The 22,559-nt window shown below is 51.6% G+C and overlaps 1 protein-coding gene across 7 annotated transcripts in view; it reads right to left on the bottom strand.

The window, feature by feature from the left end:
• The window catches only part of LOC105189518 (R3H domain-containing protein 1), a 33,573-nt gene extending 11,356 nt beyond the window's left edge, over positions 1-22,217 (bottom strand). For 2 of the 7 annotated variants that reach the window (XM_025297353.1, XM_025297359.1), the window contains exon 1: positions 21,924-22,217. The gene's annotated coding sequence lies outside the window, so the exon portion shown is untranslated. The other 5 variants (XM_025297356.1, XM_025297352.1, XM_025297355.1 and 2 more) reach the window with 5 other exon arrangements.
• Positions 22,218-22,559: the final 342 nt, after the last annotated feature.

Here is a 22,559-nt window from a genome sequence, read left to right as displayed (position 1 = left end):
CACGCGCACGCACACGCAACGACGAATAAATTTCTCATCGGGTATAATTAGCTCTCATTGATGCAACATTGACACTCGGATGCATCTCCCCCGCGCCGAAAATTCGATAATTCCGACCGAACGTAAATATTCCGATATACCGCGGAAATTAGCCTCGCCGCGACGCGACGTAACAATCGTGCCAAGTGTACATGCACGAGCGTATTCGTCTCTCGCGCGGACAATATGAACACGCTAATGACCCACGGATAGAGTTGGTTAGGTACACGGTCAGGTACGCAAGACACATTAGCGTGCTTTCGCTATCGAACTCGTTACTTCGATCGCAAGTTTGAACGGTAAGTTTGCTGCGCGATATTATTCAATGTTTGCAACCGACGACAAGCGACGATGACGCGTTTGACAAATTCACATATTAATCTCCCCGCGAATCCCCGTTGAATCCGTGAGGTTAGCCGGAGATCTCACTGAGAGAGTCTCCGTCTTCTCCTCTACCAGCGGATGGAACTAATTAGTCGAACTGTTCAGTTAACTTTGAGCAACGTTCGCGCGAGCCCTCAAAGACGGTTGACGTTGCAAAATGAAAAAGCGGCTAGCGGTGATCAAGCGGACGCGTCAGGGGGAGGGAGTCTTCAACAAACCTCCGATTGAACTCGGTCTTCATAATTATGGCTAATTGCGAAACCGTGCGGAGCATCGCGGTTAAATTTACACCGGAAACGCGACTGCGATGCGTCTCGACGCGGCGTCGTGTGTTGTGTTCTTCCTGCGCTCGCTTCTGCCGCATTCCACTGGCGACGGATAAATTTATCCTCCATTCTCGACGGCGACGCGATCGCCGGCCGTTCCCGATCGTCGATCAGCCGCTCGCATTTTCCCGCTTTTCCTTTTCTCTTCCCCCACACGGCAGGCAGGCAGGCAGGCAGGCAGGCACTCGGTCGCCTCGCGCGCGCGACGTGCGCTCGCTCGATCCTCCACCTCCTCTTCCCTCCTTCTCCTTCTCCTTCTCCTTCTCCTTCTCTTTTCACACTTTGCTCTTCCCTCGATATCTTCTTTCGTATTTCTCTCTTTTCTACCTCGACGTCCTTGCGCTCAAGGAACCGACGTAGGTCCCGTGCGTACTCAATGGCTATCGATCGTCACGCATATCGTTCATTCTATTCCCGCCACCCTCCGCGAGTTATCTTCATTCAAGCAAACTTTTACTCACTCGCTCACTCACTCACTCACTCACTCACTCACTCTCTCTCTCTCTCTCTCTCTCTCTCTCTCTCTCTCTCTCTCTCTCTCTCTCTCTCTCCCCCCCCTCTCTCTCTCTCTCTGTCTCTCACTCTCTCTCTGTCTGTCTGTCTGTCTGTCTGTCTCCACTCGATCTCACGTTTCGATTCTCCCTTTCGACGGCATGCCCCTCCGCGAGAAATGTACCCAAAGACAGCCAAAGTTACCCGCACTACGAGACTCCACTGACGCGAGCAGACTGGTCAAATTCTTTTTTCTCATCGATTCCCCTCCTTTCGCTCATCCGCCATCTCTTCCTCTTGCTGCACTCGCCTTATCACCGCGCGAGAAAAGAATGATCGTCGCGAACAAAACGTACACACGTATATCGGCCGAGTGCGTTTACAAGCGCGATAAACCGCGCGGCCTCGCGCGGCCTCGCGCGGAAGGTGATTCGCGCGATCCACGAGATGGATTTCTCCTCTCTTTCTTCGTCGAGTTATCACGGCTATCGCGACCGGGAGGCCTCCGGGGGCTCGTTTCGCGCTCGTAAAAGCGCTCGCTCCTAGCGAGATACCGTGGCGTGGCGTCGCGGGCCCGATCGCGAAACGACCGCCTTTTTTGTCGCGCGTGAGATATGACGACGAGCGCCGGCGAAGCCCGCGAGGAAAACACGCAGCGCGACGATGACTCTCTGTCACGGCGAAGAGTGTCAACGCGCGGACCGATCCGCGGGATTACGCTCCGTCGCGATCGTCGAGTGGACAACCGACGAACCCGGTCGTCGGACCCGTCGCTCGTCCGGTCATCTTCTCGCGACGGCCTTTCTCGTCCCAGGGCTGATCGATCAATTTCAACTTCAACAGCGAGCGGGATAATTAACAGAGCTCTCCCTCGCTCTCCGCGTCAATCTTACTGAGTCGGGACACACGACGCGGTTCGAGCGATAGCGGATTGGATCGAGTCTGGATCGGCGACTCCGACTGTATCACAGCATCGTTTCCATGCTCATCATTTCGCACGTCGTATCGCGGGCTGGGGTCAAAGAGGCACACCTGGTCAACAACTCTCGATGAGGTGTGTTTCCGTCGTGGCCGATCTATCTATCGGAGATCGCGCCGCGACCTTCCGGCCGCTGCTTTTTCGCGGGCCGAGAAGCTGAGGAGAGGCACAGACGCGCGCGCTTTGGCAAGGCGTCCGAGGTGTCTCGAAAATAGCAGAACTACTCCTCTTTCTCTCCCCTCCTCTGGCTTTTTCTCGCACTCTCACTCCTTCCTCCGAGAGCGCGCGGTAATTTAGTATAACATCACGTTTTCTCTTCTTCTGTACACACCTTCTATATCACGTTCGTCGACCAACAGAGACAGAGAGATGCGATCTCTGAGGATTGCCACGGGGAGAAAACGCAAGTGAGAAAACGGAGTTACGGCAGATATGAACGAGCGAGCGTGCGTGCGTGCGTGCATACGTGCGTGCGTGCGTGCGTGCGTGCGTGCGTACGTGCGTACGTGCGTGCGTACGTGCGTGCGTGCGTGCGTGCGTGCGTGCGTGCGTGCGTGCATGCATGCGTGCGTACGTGCGTACGTGCGTGGCGAGCGATCGACGCGGGGATTTCTCACGATGCGAGGAAAACCTGGACCAACCGCAATCCACCGGAGTGTAACGAGAGTTGCGTCGCCGCGGGACCGCTTTGCGCGAGAGACTGAGAGAGGCGCGCGCGGCTCACCCGGGTCGAGGAAGAGCGGCGAGAGGGTTGGTGGGTGGTCGGCTTGGAGGGAAAGAGAACGTGGCAAAGTCTGAGTGGGAGAGGGAGAGAAAAGAGGACGAAGCAAGCGACAAGAGAGAGAGAGAGAGAGAGGGCGACAAAGATAGAAAGATAGAGCGAGAGAAGCGAGATCGCAACAGGAGCGATAGAAATAGAGATATCAGATAACGGAGAGGAGGTGGAAGGAGGAACGAGAAGGTTATCGCCGCCAAAGAGAGGAAGGAGGGGGCCAAAGACAGAGACACATTATCGCCGGGAGGAGTTACGGAAGGAGATGCGAAGGCAATCCGGGAAGATGGGATGATTACGGGGAGACAGGGGAGCGATGGAGAACGGAAGACAGGTGATGACGGGTGAGAGAGAGAGAGAAAGAAAGAAAGAAAGAAAGAAAGACAGACAGACAGACAGACAGACAGACAGACACACACACCCACAGAGAGAGAGAGAGAGAGAGAGAGAGAGAGAGAGAGAGAGAGAGAGAGAGAGAGAGAGAGAGAGAGAGACACAGAAAGAGAGACAGAGAGAGAGAGAGACGCATAAGCGAGGAGCAGAGGTAAGGGTGAATAAGGATAGAGAAGAGAGAGTGAGAACGAAGAGGAGAGAAAGAAGAGGGTCGGTGAGGGGGGTGAAAGGGGCAGAGGGATGTACGTCGGTCGAGTGCACGCGTGCGCGTGTCTCATGTGTACTCGGTGTACACCGAGAAACCGCTGTTCGCGAAACCATGTCGACCTGGGGGGTAAATTTCGACCCTCTCGACATATCTCGGCCGAATGTAAATGTCCAGCCCGTTGCCGTTTCGACGCACGAATTTATCTATTTGTTACGGCGGCGGTGAGGAAGATCTCGAGAGATGAAAAATACAACCCGGGCTTGATTTCCCGGCTGATTTTGCTGGAAGAACGCGCGCGAATCGACGCGCGACTCAGCGGGTCGATCGAATCAATCAGACGTGATGAATCATTTCTGATGCTAAGGAATTGCTCCGGGTCTCAGATCCACCGACTGACGTTCTTAAAGGCCCGCTCCCCTATTTCTCTCTCTCTCTCTCTCTCTCTCTCTCTCTCCTTCTTTGATTGCCATCCTGCCCGATTGCTATACTCGCCGTCCATCGATAATTTTCCGCCTGGACGAGAGACAGACGTCACACCGTTGTCGCTCCCTTTCGTCGTCGTCGTCGTCGTCGTCCTCCTCTTCCTCTTCCTCCTCCTTCCATCGTAAGAGGGCACGCGAGATACAACCGCGAGGTAATTTCCGGATGAAAAAAGACGAGCGTCCGCGCGCACCGTTGATCAAAGTCGAAATCACGCAGTGACCGTGCTGATTTACACAAACTTCCACGTTTGTGAAACTCGCGCGTTTCCCAAAAGTCGCTCGTCGACGGGATAATCGAAATGAAAGGAAGAGAAACGCGTAAGTAAGCCAGACCCTCGGTCTTGGTGAAACGAGATATCATCCCCGCTCCTCTCCATTTTTCTCTTGATCGTTAATCGCGGAGCAGCGAAAGCGACCGGCCGATAACGACGGCTGACCTTCTTTTCCGCCCCATATTCGCGCGAGAGTCTTCGCTCCCGCGCGAACCGACAGAGCAGCGGCGGGTGCATTCGGCACGCGCAAGAGCGTGCGCGTGCGGGGGTGAGCGCGGCGCACGAGTAACCGAGTGCGAATGATGTCTATGACCTATATAACACGCCCAAGCGTAACTAGGTCGTGCACCTACCTACCTACCTACCTACCTCTCTCTCTCTCTCTCTCTCTCTCTCTGTTATTCCCTGGAATAATACAGGGTGTCCCACTCGAAAAAATACGGCGGATATCGATTCGCCCGACATAGCAGTGCGCGACGCACAGGGGGGCACAAGCGTCGTGTTATTAACGCGACGCATCATCGTGATCATCCTCGCCGTCGTCGTTGCGCACGTATGACGAGCAGGAAAAAATCATTCTCACGGTCTTCGCGCGGCAATAAGAAAGGGGTGACAATGTCAACACACAGACGACTCATGAGAAAAGGTCGACCGGGGCTTTCCTCCTTGCTAAAGCTTCAGATCGCCGCACTATCGACGACCATCAGCAGCAGCAGCAGCAGCAGCAGCAGCAGCAGCAGCAACGGCGACGGCGGCAGCGGCAGCAGGGTGGCGCGACGCGACGCGTAAGTGGTATCGAATTGGATACAAGCGATTGATTTTATCAAGATTCGAGAAGCGAGAAGCGCGCTGCGGCAGTACGAGCGCGAGAGCGCTCGGTTTACCGACAACCTCTCTCGGTCTCTTCTTCTCTCGCTTCTCGCCCCCGCTGCCTCCTGCGCACAAATATTTTCCCCGCGACCTTAAAAACACTACGTTCTCCTCTGCCCCCCTCTCAGTAATATAAATCGATCGCGGGTGAGATACACGATGCGAGCAGCAGCAGGAGGAGGAGGAAGGAGGTCGACGTGATTTCCCGCCCGTCCGTCGCAGAGGAAGCGAAGTCTGTGATTAATTAGATATCGGATAATTCTCCGTCGTCGCGGATTATTAGCCGGAGACGGCGATAATGTCGTGCTCGTTGCTGCAGACAACTGACTCGCGCGGTTCACCCCCCCCCTCTCCTCCCAGCTGGCAGAGTGAGCGATTGTGAGGTCCTCGCAGGGAAGCACGAACCACTCTGGTTCTCTCTCTTCCTCTATCGTTAAAACGAGATGACGGGATATATGACAGGCGATCACACGAGACGGAAATCAACCGGAACTTGGAAGATAATCATAATCTGCCTTTCGCCTGCCCTTCGCCTACCGCTTGATCACATCGCCGCCGCCGCCGTGAATACACAGCTAAGCGAAATCAATCGCGATAATGGAACATCATCATCACGAGCGCCGTCGTCGTCGTCGTCGTCGTCGTCGTCGTCGTCGTCGTCGACGTCGCCATCGACCGCATTCCGATTCGACGAGAGCGTCACCACGACGCGGGTGGTGGGATTCGCCGCTTCGCCAAGCCGAACGTTCGGTCGCCGGCACCTCATTCCGAGCTCTAACCCAATTTCCGCGGGAGGGATGACCTAGGCGCGCACGTAGGTAGGTGAACAGATAGGTAACGTGCTGCGCGCGGCAGGATATTCCGCAGGAGGCGGAGGATACATCTGAGAGAGGGAGAAAGGTTAGAGGCCGCTGTCGGGGAGGAGAGAAGTTGAGAGAGAGAGAGAGAGAGAGAGCGGGCGAGGGTGCCGTTCAGTTTCAGCGATACGTGCCAGTCCGATGCACCCCTTGTCGCCATGGAAACGACCTACTCTCCCTGGACGGACGCGCATCGGCCACCCTCGCCGCGCGCGCGAGTTAAACATTCGAATAAGGATATCAGAGGGTGCGCGCTCTTTGAATCCTGCCCGCCTCCCTCTCCCTCCCTCCCTCCCCCCTCTCTCTCTCTCTCCCCCCTGTCCGCTCAGATCGCAGTAACAACTGTCGATTCTACGGGTAGGAGAGGGGGAGCGGGAGAGGGAGAACTGTACCGAAGACTCGGTATGTTTAATCAACGAGCAGCTGGTAGCTGGATAAATGCGAATGACATCTCGATACTCTTCCGCGATTGGCCGTGTCACGTAGGCAAAAGGAAGCCGACGCGCGATCGAAAGTCATTTCGGTCTTTTGCGTTTCGGTCTTTGTGACGTGTAACAATGTAATCTCGGGATTGTTATTATTTTGTCGTTCTCTCTCTCTCTCTCTCTCTCTCTCTCTCTCTCTCTCTTCCTCTCTCCCGTGTTTCCCGACAGCAGATGAATGCGGACGGGCAAACGCGAATGGAAACGATATAAAATGTACTTGTATTTTAGGAGAAACGATAGAGATCGTCACGCTCGCGTTGCACACTCGCGGAGAATCGCGACTGTTTGTTTTGCAACGGTCATTTGAAACGACAACCGTCTCGGCATTGTCTACCCGACGATACGCGCGCCGGGATGTCGTCACGAATGGTGGCATCGGACGGGACGGGATGAGGCCAGAGACGAGATGAGACGAAACGAGACGTACGGTCTGTTTTCGTTCCAATTTGCAGCGCTCGCGCGCTCGCGCGCGCGCGCGCGCGCGCGCGTTAACGTCTCCTCGGGATATCATCGCTCTCTGAAACGTAGCAGAATTCAACGATCGTGACGGCTTGCGTATGCTATATACGCTTTGATTCACAGTTGTCCAATTAGAGTGACACACTGCCAAGCACACTCTCTCGTGGCATGTTCCCCTATCTGATATACATCTTACCTACGCGAAAGATCGAAAACACACGTAATACATGCGCCCGCGAATCGCGTCGCCGTCAGCCCCGGGACATTTCGAAAAGCCCCGAGCAGAGAGAGAGAGAGGGCGAATGACTCATGTCATGTACGTGAAACGCACGCCTTCAAATGTTCTCGCGGAGAAAATGGAGAAAGGAAAAAGAAATAATAATAAAGAAACAAAGCAAAATCAAACGAAGCAATCTCGAGAGAGAGGCGACGGTACCTAATCAATTCTATTCGGGTCGCCCGTTATAGCGAGCGACCTAGGTGCCGAAGGTCGCTGAACCTGATGACCCATATATCGGCAAATAGGTCAGAGAATAAACGACGAAGACAGACGGTGCTCATTCGCCGCGCGATCCCGAGGTTTCTCTTCCGCGCAACGGTTTCTCTTTCACAGCATGGCAACGGATTTCACACAAGTTCACGTGCAGTCTTACATAAAGAGAGCAGCGCGGCCTCTCTCTCTCTCTCTCTCTCTCTCTGTCATCCTTCATTCTCATCGTGAATAATCGAGAGAACCTCTCTGGACGCATTAGCGAAATGATTTCCACACACCTAAGGAAAGGTCGAGCAAAAGAAAGAAAAAGAGAGAGAGAGAGAGAGAGAGAGAGAGACCAAGTCTTTCAGAGTCACACGGATTTGGTTGCACAGAGCGTGACCGAATCGACTTGAATAGATGTAGAGTCTGATCAGTCATGTGTGACGTAAGAATTTCCACTGCAAAATTCAATTTGCGACAAAAGAAAATTGTCGAAACGTCTGACACAGATGTTCTTTCGTGGACTTCTCGTCCTCTCACTGATCCTCTTACGAGTCTCACAAGCGGACGAAGGAAGGAAAGACAGATCTCTCGGTTGAAAAATCGCGAGTACTGACAGGGAGCGTCGCGTCGAAAGGTTTCAAAGAAAGGTTTCATAGAGCGCAATTCCACAAGAAATTTCCCCGACTTCTGACATGAGCGACGAGCATCGATCTTTCGCTCACGTCACGAGATCCACCGCGAGAGCGAATAAAACGACTTCTCTTCGACTAATTCGCGACTTTTGCGCTTCCGATGATAACAGATGCGAGACAAGATCCGGACGGGACAGAATGCGCGATAATACCAACCCTTGCTCGACAATTTTCCGTGACAAACAAGGCAGCAAAACACGTGCAACGACGAGCATGGAGCATGAGTGTCGCGTATAGCTCTATTAAAATCCCGCGAACGCGACATCCCCCGGAAGGAAACTTGGAGGAGTAGATCGTACCGTTCGCCCCGCGAAAAATCCATTTACATAACCGCGTAATTATCCGTGTTACCGTCGATTTCATTTCTGTTTCCAAAAAGTTGGATTACCCTCCTTGCTTTCATGAAATCAGGTTATAACCTTTCGCTTTCAAGACAAAAGATTGTTATTTTTTACAGTATTATTTATTTTTCACACCGTTAACGTCTCTAAGCTGCACAGAAGAAAAGCACCGAGGTGGAAAAACCCTCTGGGAATACTCTTTCTCTCTCTCTCTCTCTCTCTCTCTCTCTCTCTCTCTCTCTCTCTCTCTCGCCTATTTTAAGTTTGGGAAAGCGCGCGCGGGCGCTTAGACGAAGGTCTAACGCGTTCTTTAGCATTCAGGGCTGTAAAATCACGAGAGAGAGCGGTTTGCGCCTTCCGCGCGCCACCCGATCGGTCGGTTGGTCGGCCGCTATTTATAATGAAAATATTTTCGCGACGACGCCGCCCGATAGCCGCCCACATATCCATCGACGGATATACGTCTCGGCGCGCTTTTAGCGCCTACGAGAGCGCGTCTTTCTTTCTCTCTCTTCCCCCTGACGTCTTTTTTCTCCCCTCTGTCCCTCGTTGCTCGTCCTCGCCACTCGGTCCTTCCTTTTTACACCCTCGCAATGTCGCTTACAATAATAAATTATCAGCTTCGAGAACGACGTCCAAGTGAAATTCCACTCATCGGATGTATCCGTTACGAGTACGGGCTATCAAATTTGTCGAAATCCAGTCGTCGCGTTCTCGTTATCGTCAAACTTCTCATTCACGATATTTCGATCGCGATATATACTTTGGCCGATGCGAATAGAGCCTCGCGAAAACCATCGATTATTGTAAAAATAAGCGGCGCGAGAGACGGAGAGACAGAGTGAGACAGAGACAGAGACAGACAGAGAGAGAGAGACAGAGAGAGAGAGAGAGAGAGAGAGAGCGAGAGAGAGAGGGGAGGAGGGAGGGAGGGAGAGAGTACGCGAATATACCTCCACTGATAGGCACACACCTTCTGACGTCTTTACCCCCCTTTCGCAGCTTTTCTTCTCGACTCTTCGCAGGGGTACAATATTATTAATGCGTTACCCTTTTCTTTTCTTCTCCCCTTTGCCGTGTCTCATGGCATTGTTCCGCGGACTGCAATCGGAATCTCAAGTTCCTCGTCTCTCGAAGACGCGTTTGCATCGGCAATCAAGATACGCGACGCGATCGCCGACAGGTCGCGCCGCGTTATATTTTTATCGTCGGGGCGGAAGTTCGATCTCGCGAGAGAAATCGAAATCGACCCGGGCGCGCTCTTTCCCGCCGGGAGAAACGAGTTGTGAATACGACGGAGCGACAGTGAGATACGTGTATGCACGTATACGTGCATCCTCGTTGTGTCGTCGTCGTCGTCGTCGGTGAGCGTGAAATGTAACTTTGCGGGCTGGCACTCCGGAAGAATACGCCGAAATTGGAAACAGGTGCGGAAAGGTGTGCAGTTTCGCCATCAACGGTGCGCGGATCAATACCGATCGCGTACGTATCATCATTCTCCGCTGACAAGTTGCATTCACTGTCACTCCGTCGATCTGGACGTTGGCAGTTTGCATTCGAAATCCATTAAACAAACTCTTCCGCGCGCAGTAGGGAGAGAAGGGAGGGAGGGAGGGAGGGAGGAAGGGAGAGGATGAGAGTGAGTGTCAACACGTGTCGCGCGATTTTCACGTAGGATCGGAATCGTTGCGCGAATGGGCGTTACGCCAGAGCTAAATAGTTTCGACCCGTTTGCAACCTGTGCAAAAGAGGGAAAAGAAGAGGTTAGGTTACGTAAATCCGGAGATCGAGATGACAGGATATCGAGAAACAGAACAGGTCGGCTTCGGGCGACGATAGAGAGCCGATCAGCTGTCGCATCGCGCGCGCGCGAGTGAGCAAGCTCGGCTCAAGTGCGCGATTCGACAAAATAGCGAGTCCGAACGAGCTCCTTTTTATAGAATTATTATCGTGTCACTCGACGCTCGAATTTATTGGCGGGGATTAAGCGCCATTCGACGAGCGACGCGAATTAAAGCCGACGTCTGACACGCGAGATGTGCCGGCGCAATCTCCTCGAGAGGGAGAGAGAGAGAGAGAGAGAGAGAGAGCGCGGCCGACGCGTTTAACGAGCTTGAGATTCGTTAAATTCCGAAATAGAGAGGAAGGGAGATGATGTGAGAAAATCAATTAAATAAAACATTTCGCCGCCGTGGCGATCGCCTCTCTTATGCGATCGCAGTCCTCCCCCTTCCTCTCTCCTTCCTATAATCCTTCGTAATCGCGCGTTAATTAAAGATCGCGCGGCGCGACTGCACCGGCAGAAAAGTATTTGCTAGTTTCGCCCCTATAACTGCGCACAGCGAAATCAATTTGCGATCGGCAAAGTTATTTTCGCAATGAATGTTATTATGCAGTTTTAACGCTAATAACCTTACGTGTTTATCGCTGCTGCTGTTACTGTCTCGTTGAAGGAACGAGACTATCATTTTAACGAGATTAATCACTTCTTTCTCTCGGTGTATAATTATCTTCCGTTATATACGAAGGCATCTCTCCCCCCCCCCTCTGTCTCGAGGTCAGGGGAAGGAATCCGGGGAAAGGATCGAGCGCGATTTCATCGGGGAGCGAATCTCGGATATGCGTCTACGTACATGCCGCGACTAACGAACGCGCCTCCCTCCGAACGGTTCCTCTACGAAATCGTTGCTCGAGGTAGGTTGAAAAACACTGGTGTATACGTGACCACGGACGATGAGGAAGACGATCCGCTGTTGGCGCGCGTTCAGGTCTACGTCAAGACGGTCTCTGACGCCAGCATCAATGAAAGAGGGTGTGCTGGCTGGCTGGCTGGCTGCGCGGGTGGAGGAGAGGTAAGGAGAGAATCTCCAATGGCCGAGAAGTTATATCTCTCTGTAAGCTTGCTTGACCGAAAATACCGGTGCGGTGCGGTGCGTGAAAACGTCAAAGTGATTTTCGCAACCGCTTGGCAACGCGTGCGTGAAAAAACAAACCTCGCCCCTAACCGGCATAATCTCGCCGCGAGCACGCGGAACACGGTCCGTCGTCGTCGTCGTCGTCGTCGTAATCGGAGTAAACGGAGTTCGTGATTCTTCAACGGCGACGTATTACCGAGACTAATACTCGAGTTACTAAAACAATGTCCAGTGTATTTTCACACGGAGAGAAAGAAGAAACAATTAACCGACGTCGACCGGCACGCTGTGATGGGAATATTAAGCTGAGCCAAATTATCGGAACACGAGAAATTATGATAAAAATAATATTTAATATAATAATAAATTAAATATGAAAATACACACACACAGACACACACACGCTGTTTGTTGTACATGAAAATTTTTTCTCGCTTTTCGCTTGCGAGAGAAATTTTGTTCGCTTCAACCGTAAAACAGTTTATACGAATGCCTAGACGGCTTAAGATTAATCTGAGATTAAGCTATCAAGCTATTGTAGAAATAGCGTAGGTACAAACTACAACGGACAAATTAATAAATTTCAAAGTCTGCGTGTTAATGTCGCTAAAATTTGTAATACTGCCAATTCCTCAAGTTGGAATTTCACGAGAGATTACGCCTCGCTTGCTTTCGAAGAATCCTCGTGTGCATCGACTCGCGTATATTGTTGAGTGTCGCGTTAGCGAACGAGCGACGTAATCTTTAATAAGCAAACTCGTCGCCCGCGCGATATTCATCGACGAAAGTTTGTAACATTAAGTGCGCTTGTGCTCAAGTGGAATTCAAGTTACTCGCGAGCCTCCCTTTCTCTCTCTCTCTCTCTCTCTCTCTCTCTCTCTCTCTCTCTCTCTCTCTCTCTCTCTCTCTCTCTCTCTCTCTCTCTCTCTCTCTCCATCTATCCTCCTATCTTCTTTGTTCCTTACGTCTTTTTCATTATTCAGACGCTGTTTTTCATATTGACCGGAAAACAACACGTGACGTATACAAGGAGACAAGAATCGGACACGTGCGTCGCGCGCGACTCAGACGCGAAGATCGTTTTACGAGCGCTATAGAATTCAGCGGAGATCACCGGAGAACTTGCCTCGAACTGCGGAATACGCGCGACGTGTACGCTCTCCTCGATATCAAACGCACGACAGATTGCGGAAAAAGCGAACGATAGAAAAATTCTCAACCGATGCGAGGTTTCTCGAGGAAGAAAATTGCGGGAAATGCTCCTTGGATATGCGCGGTAACGCGAAATCGCCTATGAGGAACTCTGACCGGTGCGAGCGTACGTACACGTTATGTACCTGCATGCACGTTTCACCGTCAAGCCTTGTCTTTCCAGCCGCTATTATCACGGAGAGATATGTCGATTATCCTGTGAAATATTCAGAAGCGAGAACGCGCCGCGCGCGGAGACCAGCGCGCGGCGCGGTCGTTGCACGTCTAACCCACGACGCGACGGCTGAGGGAGACGGAGGAAAGAAAGGAGGGAGGAAAGGAAGGAGGAAAATACCGACGAACGACGTTGTTCCAACGCTACCGCCGCGGGAAAGCTTTCGTAAGTTTGTTCGAGGGTGAACAACCTGCTTTCTTATTACAAGTTTACGATACCTGCTATAAGAAACGAGAAAGAGAGAGAGAGAGAGAGAGAGAGAGAGAGAGAGAGAGAAAACGAGCGAATGTATTCGATGCGCTTGTTTGAATAAAACAAACCGAGTATTCCTCAGAGTCAGCGAGACTTCGCTCTATCCGCTCGTTTATGTGTCGTGAATTAAGCTTACATCGCGCATTAACGTTGACCGCGAGACGCTGAAATCCGCCCCGGATTGAGACGCAATTTATCTCAACACCTCAGCAAGATACGACTCTCGACCGAGGTGGAGAAAGGAGAAAGGAGAGATGGGATTAGTAATGGAAAAGAAATTAACGGGCATGAGAAGGAATGAATCGGGATTGAAGAAGCGCGGTCAGAGCGAGGCTGAGGGGAGGAACTCTGGTGAGAAAATCGCGGAGGAAAAATCGCCTTGATTTTATCACTAACCCGACGAACTCGATTAAAGTTACACGTGATTCGGTTCCGAATGGGGGATTCGCTTATCTCGCCATCACTTCACGCTGAGAAACCAAAGTCTGACACTTGCGACTGTAACGGCGCGGCGGTGAAGTAATTGCAATCGACAAAGTTACCTCTGCAGCACACGCTACTACAGCGTTAGCGGGGTATCGCGCACGTCTCACACGCGTTAGTTGAAGCAACAAAAAAAGAAAAAAAAAAAAAGAAGAAAAAATGAAATCACAAACAATTTAAATTCACGGCGGAAACGCCGTTTGTACGTAATTTCAGCGAGATTCACCGTGCTTGTTCTCCGTATCAATATGTATGCGTGGTTGCAAGGAATATTAGTAAAGTCACAAGTGCGTCGGAATAATCTCGCGCGTCGCGTATTCGGTCACGCCACGATTGAATAGACGGGGCTAACGCAAAGGTCTATCGACGCGATAAGATCACGTATTTCCCACAACTTATAGCTGATCGAAAGTCTGCCTTTCCGCGAGCATGCACGCGATGACACATGCAAATGCGAGCCCACGTGCGCGCGATATAGCCGCGGCTGCACGAGCGATATCGCGCGCGCATCGATTCTCTCGCGCACACGCGACAATACTCGTGACCGTACTCGCCGTACTGTGTGATGTTCCTTCTCCCCTCAGTGGGCAGGGAGGGAATGAAGAACAAGGGGAGCAGCGAAAAAAGGACAATCAAGAACAGACGGATCGGCCGAAAAATGGCGAGAACGATTGCCGCGCTGCTAAAATATCGCATCGCTGCTCTTTTCGCCGCTCTCAATTCCCCGAGCTGCTGACATTTCACGGATGAAATCCGACAAACTATCGGCCTGATTTTTATTTCCGCCGCATCGCCGCCGTCGCCGTCGCCGTCGTCGTCGTCGCCGTCATCGTCGGTGTAACGAAGAGGCGACGTGATTTAACGAGCTCGCCGATCGGATGACTGCGATTCCAGTGCGAGAAATGCGAAACGGGATCGCGCTTTTCTTTTCTCCAGTGACGGGTCGAGTGGTCGTAGCACAAATGAATTACGTGTACTCTTTAATCAATCAGAGAGAGGAGAGAGAGAGAGAGAGAGAGAGGGGAGGGGGAGACGAGAGAGTAAGAATCCGCGAGTTGGGTGAAAATAGCGGATCAGGAAAAGATAACGAAGAGAGCGCGAGGCCGCTAATTATAAAACGCTAGGCAACGTAACTGCCGGCGGCGGTTACACGGGGATATATTTTAGCACGGCGAATATACTTATATTTAACAATGACGTGTCGAAAGTAGTATATCAAAGGTCAGATCGTTCGCGAAATGTCAGCGCGTTGTTACTTTTGCCACTGTGCGCAGGGGTTTATAACTGATGGTTGTAATTTGACCGTCGTTTGTGAGTGACTCACAGAGAGAGAGAGAGAGAGAGAGAGAGAGAGAGAGAGAGAGAGAGAGAGGGAGAGAGAGAGAGAGAGAGAGAGTCCCGATAGCCGGCAAGTACAAAAAGCCGCACGAGATACAGCACACACGTGCGTATGTGTGTGTGTGTGTGTGTGTGTGTGTCGGCCAGCCTGAATAATAACGCAGCCGTATCGCTGGCAAAATTGCAAGTTGGTCGATTTGATCGAAACCATACTCGCCCAGCTAACGTACAACAAGTCGCGCGTAATCGAGACGCGATTATCATAAAGTCCAAGTCGCAACCATGAGAGAGAGAGAGAGAGAGAGAGAAATATTTCGCGAAAGTTTCTCCCCCTGAAAGCCTCCTCGACAGATTCGCGAGTAGGGGAGAAAGCTTCCCGGGAATTTATCTCTTCGGCTTAATTAGACATCCCGCAGCGTCACTGCAACATGGTTAATTAAGCATTTCACGAGACGGAAAACGAGACTCACTCGCGGCTGCACCGAGACAATTTTTCGATCTCGAGGAACGGCAGTTTGCGCGCGAGCGACAACTCCCGCCTGCAATCGAGAAACACGCGAAGAGACACGGACTTTGGTTCCTTTTCCTCCCTTCACCCTTTCCCGATCGCTCGAGGGAACGTCTCGAAACGAAACGAAACGTTTCCCCCCCCTCTCGTCGGGGATCACGATTCCGCGTAATCTATCCCGCTTGGTCGACTGATAAATTACATCCGCCACGCGACCGAATGCCCTCCGAGAAACGCGATCATCTAGATCGCCCCCTTCCCCCCCTCCCTACTCGCTTCGCCCTTCGCCAAGCTCAGCGAAATCCCGCGTGATATCTTAATGGCGGGGAAATCATCGGATATCGTCGACCGGCGAACTTGACCTTCACCCTCGCCGCCGCCGAGTACCTTCGATCGAATCCGCAAGGGCGGAATTCCCGCGAAGGAAGGTTAACTCGGGTAACCAGTTCACGCTGTTGCTGCTGCTGCTGCTGCTCACGAGACACACGCGTCGGCACGTCGCACGTCGCACGGCCGCCGCGGCATTCCCACGTGCACACGTGTGGCGCGCGAGGAGGCGGAGGCGGAGGCGGAGGTGGAGGTGGAGGCGGAGAAGGAGGAGGAGAAGCAGAAGGACAAGAGGCAAAGGGCAGCGAAATAGCGAAGCGAGGTAAGCAGAATCGCGTGCAGCCCCCGAAAATCGGCGGGCGCTTCGCGTTGCCGTTGCCCGCTGCCCCTCCCGCGGCCCTCGAAATCCGTAATTCGTCTCTGACGCAGCCGCGCGCGAATCGATCCGCGACCGCCGCACGATTCGGCGAATCGCGCGTGTGAGTCATATCTCGCGTTCTTCGTTTTCACTAGGCTCTACCAAGCTCGCTCCGCCATCACGATACGACCTTGGCGAATAAAGACATCGGCCACGCGCCACGCGATTATCGATGTGATCCGATGTACGAATGGTGGATACGAAGGCGGATGACCGTCTTGGGGCTGGTCGCTGCGATTAGTCGCGTTCAGACCGAAATCGTTCGCGGACGGCGAAAGCGAAGGCGAAAGCGAAGGCGAAAAGTGAACAACTAGTCAGATGAGGAATCATCGTCGTGGCAATTACCGAGGAAGCTCGCTCGAAGGAGGGAGGCCCTTCGACGTCGTCGACGTCGACGACGCGAAGAGACACACGAGAGGTCCGGCCAGGTTCGGTCGTTACTACTTGAGAGAAGGGTCCGCCGCGCCGCGTGCGTGCGGCCGACTTTGCGCTGAGTCACACTACTCGGTCAAAGAGATTGACCGCGCTCGGTAGGACAGAGCGATTAAGGGGGGGGGGGGTGGTGGGGAATTACGCGCGGAGCAGGCCGCTTTCAAGGCTATTTTTACGAATTTGTTCAACAACAGAACGGTAGGATCAACGGTCTTGAAATTTTCGCACAGTATATTCATCGATGTCCAAAGTGTAAAAATAAAATGAATTTGTTACTATCTATGTGGATAAAGTACACACAAAATTTTAAACGCGTCTATCTGGAAACACCATTTCTTTTTAACTATCGATGCAATCACGCAAAACTACTGAACCGAATAACTGGAAATTTTCACGCAATACACAATAGACATGTAGTAGTTTTCGCCCCTACTTCGGACACAGTTATATATTATTTTATTCATTTCTTTTTAAACATGATCACAACAAGTTGAGAAAAGTTTCATTTTCGATACTCAAAATCATTACCTTTCCAAACGTGGCTTCACTGCCTTCATTTTGATACGAGCTGTAATGGCAATCGTATATTTTTTAAATCTTTCTCATTCTTTGCTTTCAGAGATAACGAGAGGCTCGGAATTATGTCGACAGCAAACACTGCACAGAGCTCGCAAACGGATGACTGCATTTTTATCTATAATCACAAATTGGATCGGTCCTTGTGATTCAATAAAATTTATCTTATACTTTGAACATTAATGAATACGTTGTGAAAATTTCAAGTTTATTGACCTTAAAAAAAAATCGCAAAAACAGCCTTGAAAACGGCCTGCTCCGCATGTAATTTCCCCCATTAATAAGCAATTGGCGGCCGGTGGGTCCGATCGAGAATGGAATTTCTGTAAATCTCAGCTAGCTGAGATTTTCACTCGAGGCTCACCGATCGCTCACCTACGTACTGAGAAAAGATCTGGTATCTCCGAAATGACAAGAAACCCTCTAGCGTAGGAATCGCTATAGCGTATTGGTAAACGCTGTTGCTTTCTTTCCTGGAGCAAACGGCAAAAGAAATTAGCGTCGAAAGTCACGGTAATTTCAATGAGACCGATGAGATGCCTTTCTTCTCGACTCGTATCTGCTTCGTTCCGCTGAACGCGGTGATTTTTCCAACAAACATGTCCGAAATAATGCAATAGAACGCGAGTTCGCATTCGCAGGTTCGTTCGTCGCGCGCGCGCGCGCGCTGAACGCGGAGGACAAATTCGCGTACACCTGCCGACGATTCGAGGCACTCTGAAGAAATGCCGGTCGAAATGCCGACCGACATTGAGTAGATAGCCGCGAGCAATCAGACGGCTCGAGCGAGGAGCGGGCCGCCCGGTTTCGTGAGAGCTAAAACTATCGATTGCTGATACGCTAAAAAAAGAAATCTCACTTCCACCGGTCACGCCAAGTGACGATAATTTGTCCGACGACGGCGGTGCGTTGTAACGGGTGTGTCGTGAGAGATTCGGGGAAGAAAGCAGCAGGGAGAGAACTGCGCGCAAACGAGTCCCCCCTCCCCCCCCTCTCTCTCTCTCGTCTTTCTTTTTCTTGAGAATCCGCGACGAAAATCGCAAAATTTTAGTCTCATTAGCGGTCTCGCGGCCGAACTAAAAGCGATCGCAGCGTGTGTGTCGCTCGCTCGCAACGTACGCGCGTGCATTAACGTGACGCATTTCCGTTTTAACGCGAAGCTACCGCGTTGCCCGGAAGCGGGGCGGAAAATCGTATATATAAATATACCGCGGGGGTTGGCACGCGACATGCCGGGAAAAAAGTCCGGTTCCTGCGAAGCCAGTTACTGTGTGGCTGCCTGTACTCTTCCCTCCCTCCCTCGCTTCCTCTCTCTCTCTCTCTCTCTCTCTCTCTCTCTCTCTCTCTCTCTCTCTCTCTCTCTCTCTCTCTCTCTCTCTCTCTCTCTCTCTCTTTAGTCAGAGGGCTCTCAAAAATAAACCTGCACCGCAGGTGTGTATGCAGCCTTGATCCTCGCGCACGCGACGTCATGCACACACACACACACACACATACAGTTTGGAGAGACCGAGGCCGGTGCATAATGTTACAGAACGATTTACGCGTCCGGGGGAGGGTTCCTCGCGATTTATAGCCGAGATTGTGCATTCCGAGTGACGATGCGTGCGAGCTCCTCCTGCGAGTCTCGCACATACATGTACGGGGAGGAAACTGTCGGATCATCATTTCGCGATCAGGAAGAGCCGGAGGAGTGGAGAAAAAGTTAGAGATATAAAGTCTTAATTATCCGTGACAATTCCAACAATATTAATTTAAATAACCTTGGTAAAATCTCGATGCTTTAATGATCGTTATCAGTAATGATAATGGTAAGAGAAAATGACAGGGAGAAAGAGAGAGAGAGAGAGAGAGAGAGATATGAACCTCGATAAAAATCCGAGTTTTAAAAAGTCGAGCGTCGACCACGTTTGCTACCTGGTAGCAAAGTGAAAAAAATTTGCGAGAAATGCAGTCGCGATCAGCTGCAGTTCTAACAGGCTTTCATGTGTCGGCCGTGATGTTTATCGATATCAAGAACTCTCGGCTGTTCGCGATATCTCGACCGATCGGATTACCAGTCGGCGACGGCCGTGCGCATCCGTGTGTTCCTCCTTCTCCTCCTCCAATTTTCCTAATGCGAAAATCGCGTTCAACGCTCCTACTCTCTTCGTTCGATTCGAGGGTGAGAGACAGGGCTCGGGAACGCGCGCGCTCGGTGCGCGCAGAACGCGCGAGCGCCAAAAATATCCCCGAGATCCGAGCTGCGCCGAGGGTGCCGCCGCCGCCGCCGCCGCCGCCGCCGCACCTCCGACAACCCCCCGGATTCGGGCGACTCCCCCGGAAGCCTAGCAACGCTGCACTTCCTGCACCTTCCGCGCACCTGCAGGAGCAGCACTTTCCCGGTAGGGACAGAGCGTCACGTTCTCTCCCGCGCAGCCCCTAGCCTCCGCGACCACCAGCCGTGATACGTGACGTCGGCGAGAGGGTGGACGGCGAGCGGGCGGGCGGCCAGCCAGCCAGCCAGAGAGGGAACGGACGCGCGGGACGCGGTGGGGTAAAGCCATAAAAGTAGGGCAGTAGTGCGGTAGAGCAATCAATAGAGGCTGGATCGTGCTAGGGTGGCGGGGGAGAGGAGGGGGAGTATAAAACCAAAGTGCAAATTTGGTGACGCGCGTGGCCGACCGGGCGAACAACGGCGAGGGTGCGAGACGGGGGTGAGACACGGGTGAGAAGGAGAGGATGAGGAGACGGAATAATCTGTCCTCGAAGGACAACTCGTGGAATCTTGGACAATGCGCAGTCCGTATCGTAAACGCGCAGCTTCCTATCGCACGATCATGTATTTTTGCGTCTCTCTCTCTCTCTCTCTCTCTCTCTCTCTCTCTCTCTCTCTCTCTCTCTGTCTCTGTCTCTCTCTCTCTCTCTCTCTCTCTCTCTGTCTCTCTCTCTCTCTCTCTCTCTCTCTCTCTCTCTCTCTCTCTCTCTCTCTCTCTCTCTCTCTCTCTCTGTCTCTCTCTCTCCTCTTGTTTACGCGTCGATCGCGCCACAACGGTAATCGAAAGACCATGATATCCCGCGTCTCATTGATTTACGCGCAAATTGCAAGCAACCGACGAATACGTGCAACGTCAAGTACATGTGTGTTCCACCGTAACTTTGGCAATTTAAGATTTCGCCGAGCTTTCGAACAATTCGCGGAAATCAGCGACAGTGGCAGTCAGCGCGTTAATACTGCGTTCGTGACGCATGCAATTTGGAGTGTCGTATATAACAAGCTGAATAATGTATCGTTTGATACGCAACGAGGAAGACCGATAGGATTAATTCAGTTCCGGCGAAAATGGTGCTCGTGCGCGGCTCGCGTTATACAAAATGTCGCCTTTGAAATGATCTGAGGGGAACAATCGAATAAAATGCGAATCAAATGACGACTGCAGCACCCGATCGGAGAACTGCGGCGGCTCTCGCATACGCGAGAGCGATTTCTTCGGTTTTTCTTTTCTTTTTTCTCGCAGTCTACCTGCTTCTTCAACATCACTTTGTGTATAAATTATCCACCTCAGATCTCGACACGCGTTCGACATTTAAATGATCTGATTCATTTTCTCTTCTACTGCTTATCCTACGGCAGCCTAAAAGATTGCGAAAAATTAATTCAGTTTCGACGTCGCAAATACGGAATGTCACGTCGGAGATTCGAGACGAACGATTATGAATAAAATAACAATTGTACAAAATCACGATCGTATCAAATGAATATCATTGGAAAGATGCGATCTCCCTGTGGCTGCGCTTATTTCGTGCCATTTTACGAGCTCCTCGTTTTTGCTCAACGTGAATCTGATTTTCATTGTAATGCGTACGCGCGCGCGCTTGCACGCGGAACGGAGAATACAAACGGCCGAGATGAACGAGAATCTCGTGCGATACCTCCGTAATTTCGAGAACAAGAATGAAACCGGTGCGAGCTGATCGAAGCCGAAAAATATTTGCTCGAGTTACGAACAATATTTCATCCGTCTCGTCCAAATCAACGTCGCTACGCTCGCGTTCGCTCGAGTGTTGTGTTTTGTGTGTGCGTACGTGTGTGTGTGTGTGCGCGTGCGTGCGCGTGTATGTGTGTGTGTGTGCATACGTACACCTGCTGTAGCCTCGGCACGATGCGTCTACGTACGTGTATGCGTGTGTATCTGTATACGCGAAACAATTCGTAGAATTATGCAGGTTCCAACAAAGTCACAGGGGGGGGAGAGAGAGAGAGAGAGAGAGAGAGAGAGGTTATGATACACCTGTCGATATTGACGCGACGAGATACGCACGTACATGCACGCGGCGAACGTACGTACGTACGCACGCACATACCGATCTCGTAAACGGTTCGGAAGGGACAATCGTATATTTTGTTGAACCGACTGCGATTTCTATCGGCAGATAGAAATCGCGAGCGAGAGAGAGAGAGAGAGAGAGAGAGAGAGAGAGAGAGAGAGAGAGAGAGAAGAGAGAGAGAAAGAGAGAGAGAGAGAAGAGAGAGAGAGAGAGAGAAGAGAGAGAGAGAGAGAGAGACACCTACTGTTCTGTGCGAAAACCTGTGCAAGCACGAGCCAGGTCCCAGTTCGGGCATCGTTGTCGTCGGAAAAAAGCGATCACGACACGGCCAACGATCGTCCCGATCTTCGAAACCTTCCTCGAGCACTTGGAGTGATTCGGCGGTCAGATCCACGGTTAACAATGTGTACTCACCTCACTCCTCGTGCACCGACACCACACCAACTTCACCATTTCACCACTTTCCACCGCACTCGGCCGCGCGCGATTGTTGTCCTTTGTTTTTCTTTTTGTCTTTTTTCCTTCGGAGCCGTTGAGGACCGAATGCTGGCGCTATCTGTCAGGGACTGACAGCTCTTGTGCGCAACCGAGCGCACCGTCCATCGGGAGGTGGACTGAAACAATGGCCGACTCGCTAACGGCGTACCTGCTGCCATCTGTTGACGTCATTCGAGGAAAACTCGGTGTCACGGGGACATGGAGCTAGCGTTGCCTGGCGTCATCTAGCAGTGCCGGGAACTCATCCGCCAAAAGGTTCGAGTCTCGACTAAATATGATTTGAGATTTTCGGTAGAGTGATGAAAAAAGGGTCGATTTTTTGCCCGTTTTTCGGTCTGCTCGATTTTCGAATCGAATTTTATGCCAAATGACAGTTCATGGTGAGACATTAATTGCAGAAAAGTTTTACGTTGAGCATACGATTGCTTTCAAAGGTGTAGAGGGTCACTGCTACCTACTAATAAGAAAGTATGACACTAATAACGCTTTACCGCACGAATTTTTGCAAAATTCGCTATCTATGGATTCTTTGAGTTGAGCTGATTATGAATC

The sequence above is a fragment of the Harpegnathos saltator genome, unplaced genomic scaffold, assembly GCF_003227715.2.
Source record: "Harpegnathos saltator strain DR-91 unplaced genomic scaffold, Hsal_v8.6 scaffold174, whole genome shotgun sequence".
Lineage (NCBI taxonomy): Eukaryota > Metazoa > Arthropoda > Insecta > Hymenoptera > Formicidae > Harpegnathos > Harpegnathos saltator.
The sequence above is the reverse complement of the archived record's forward strand: the minus strand, read 5'-3'. Positions and strand labels throughout refer to the sequence as shown.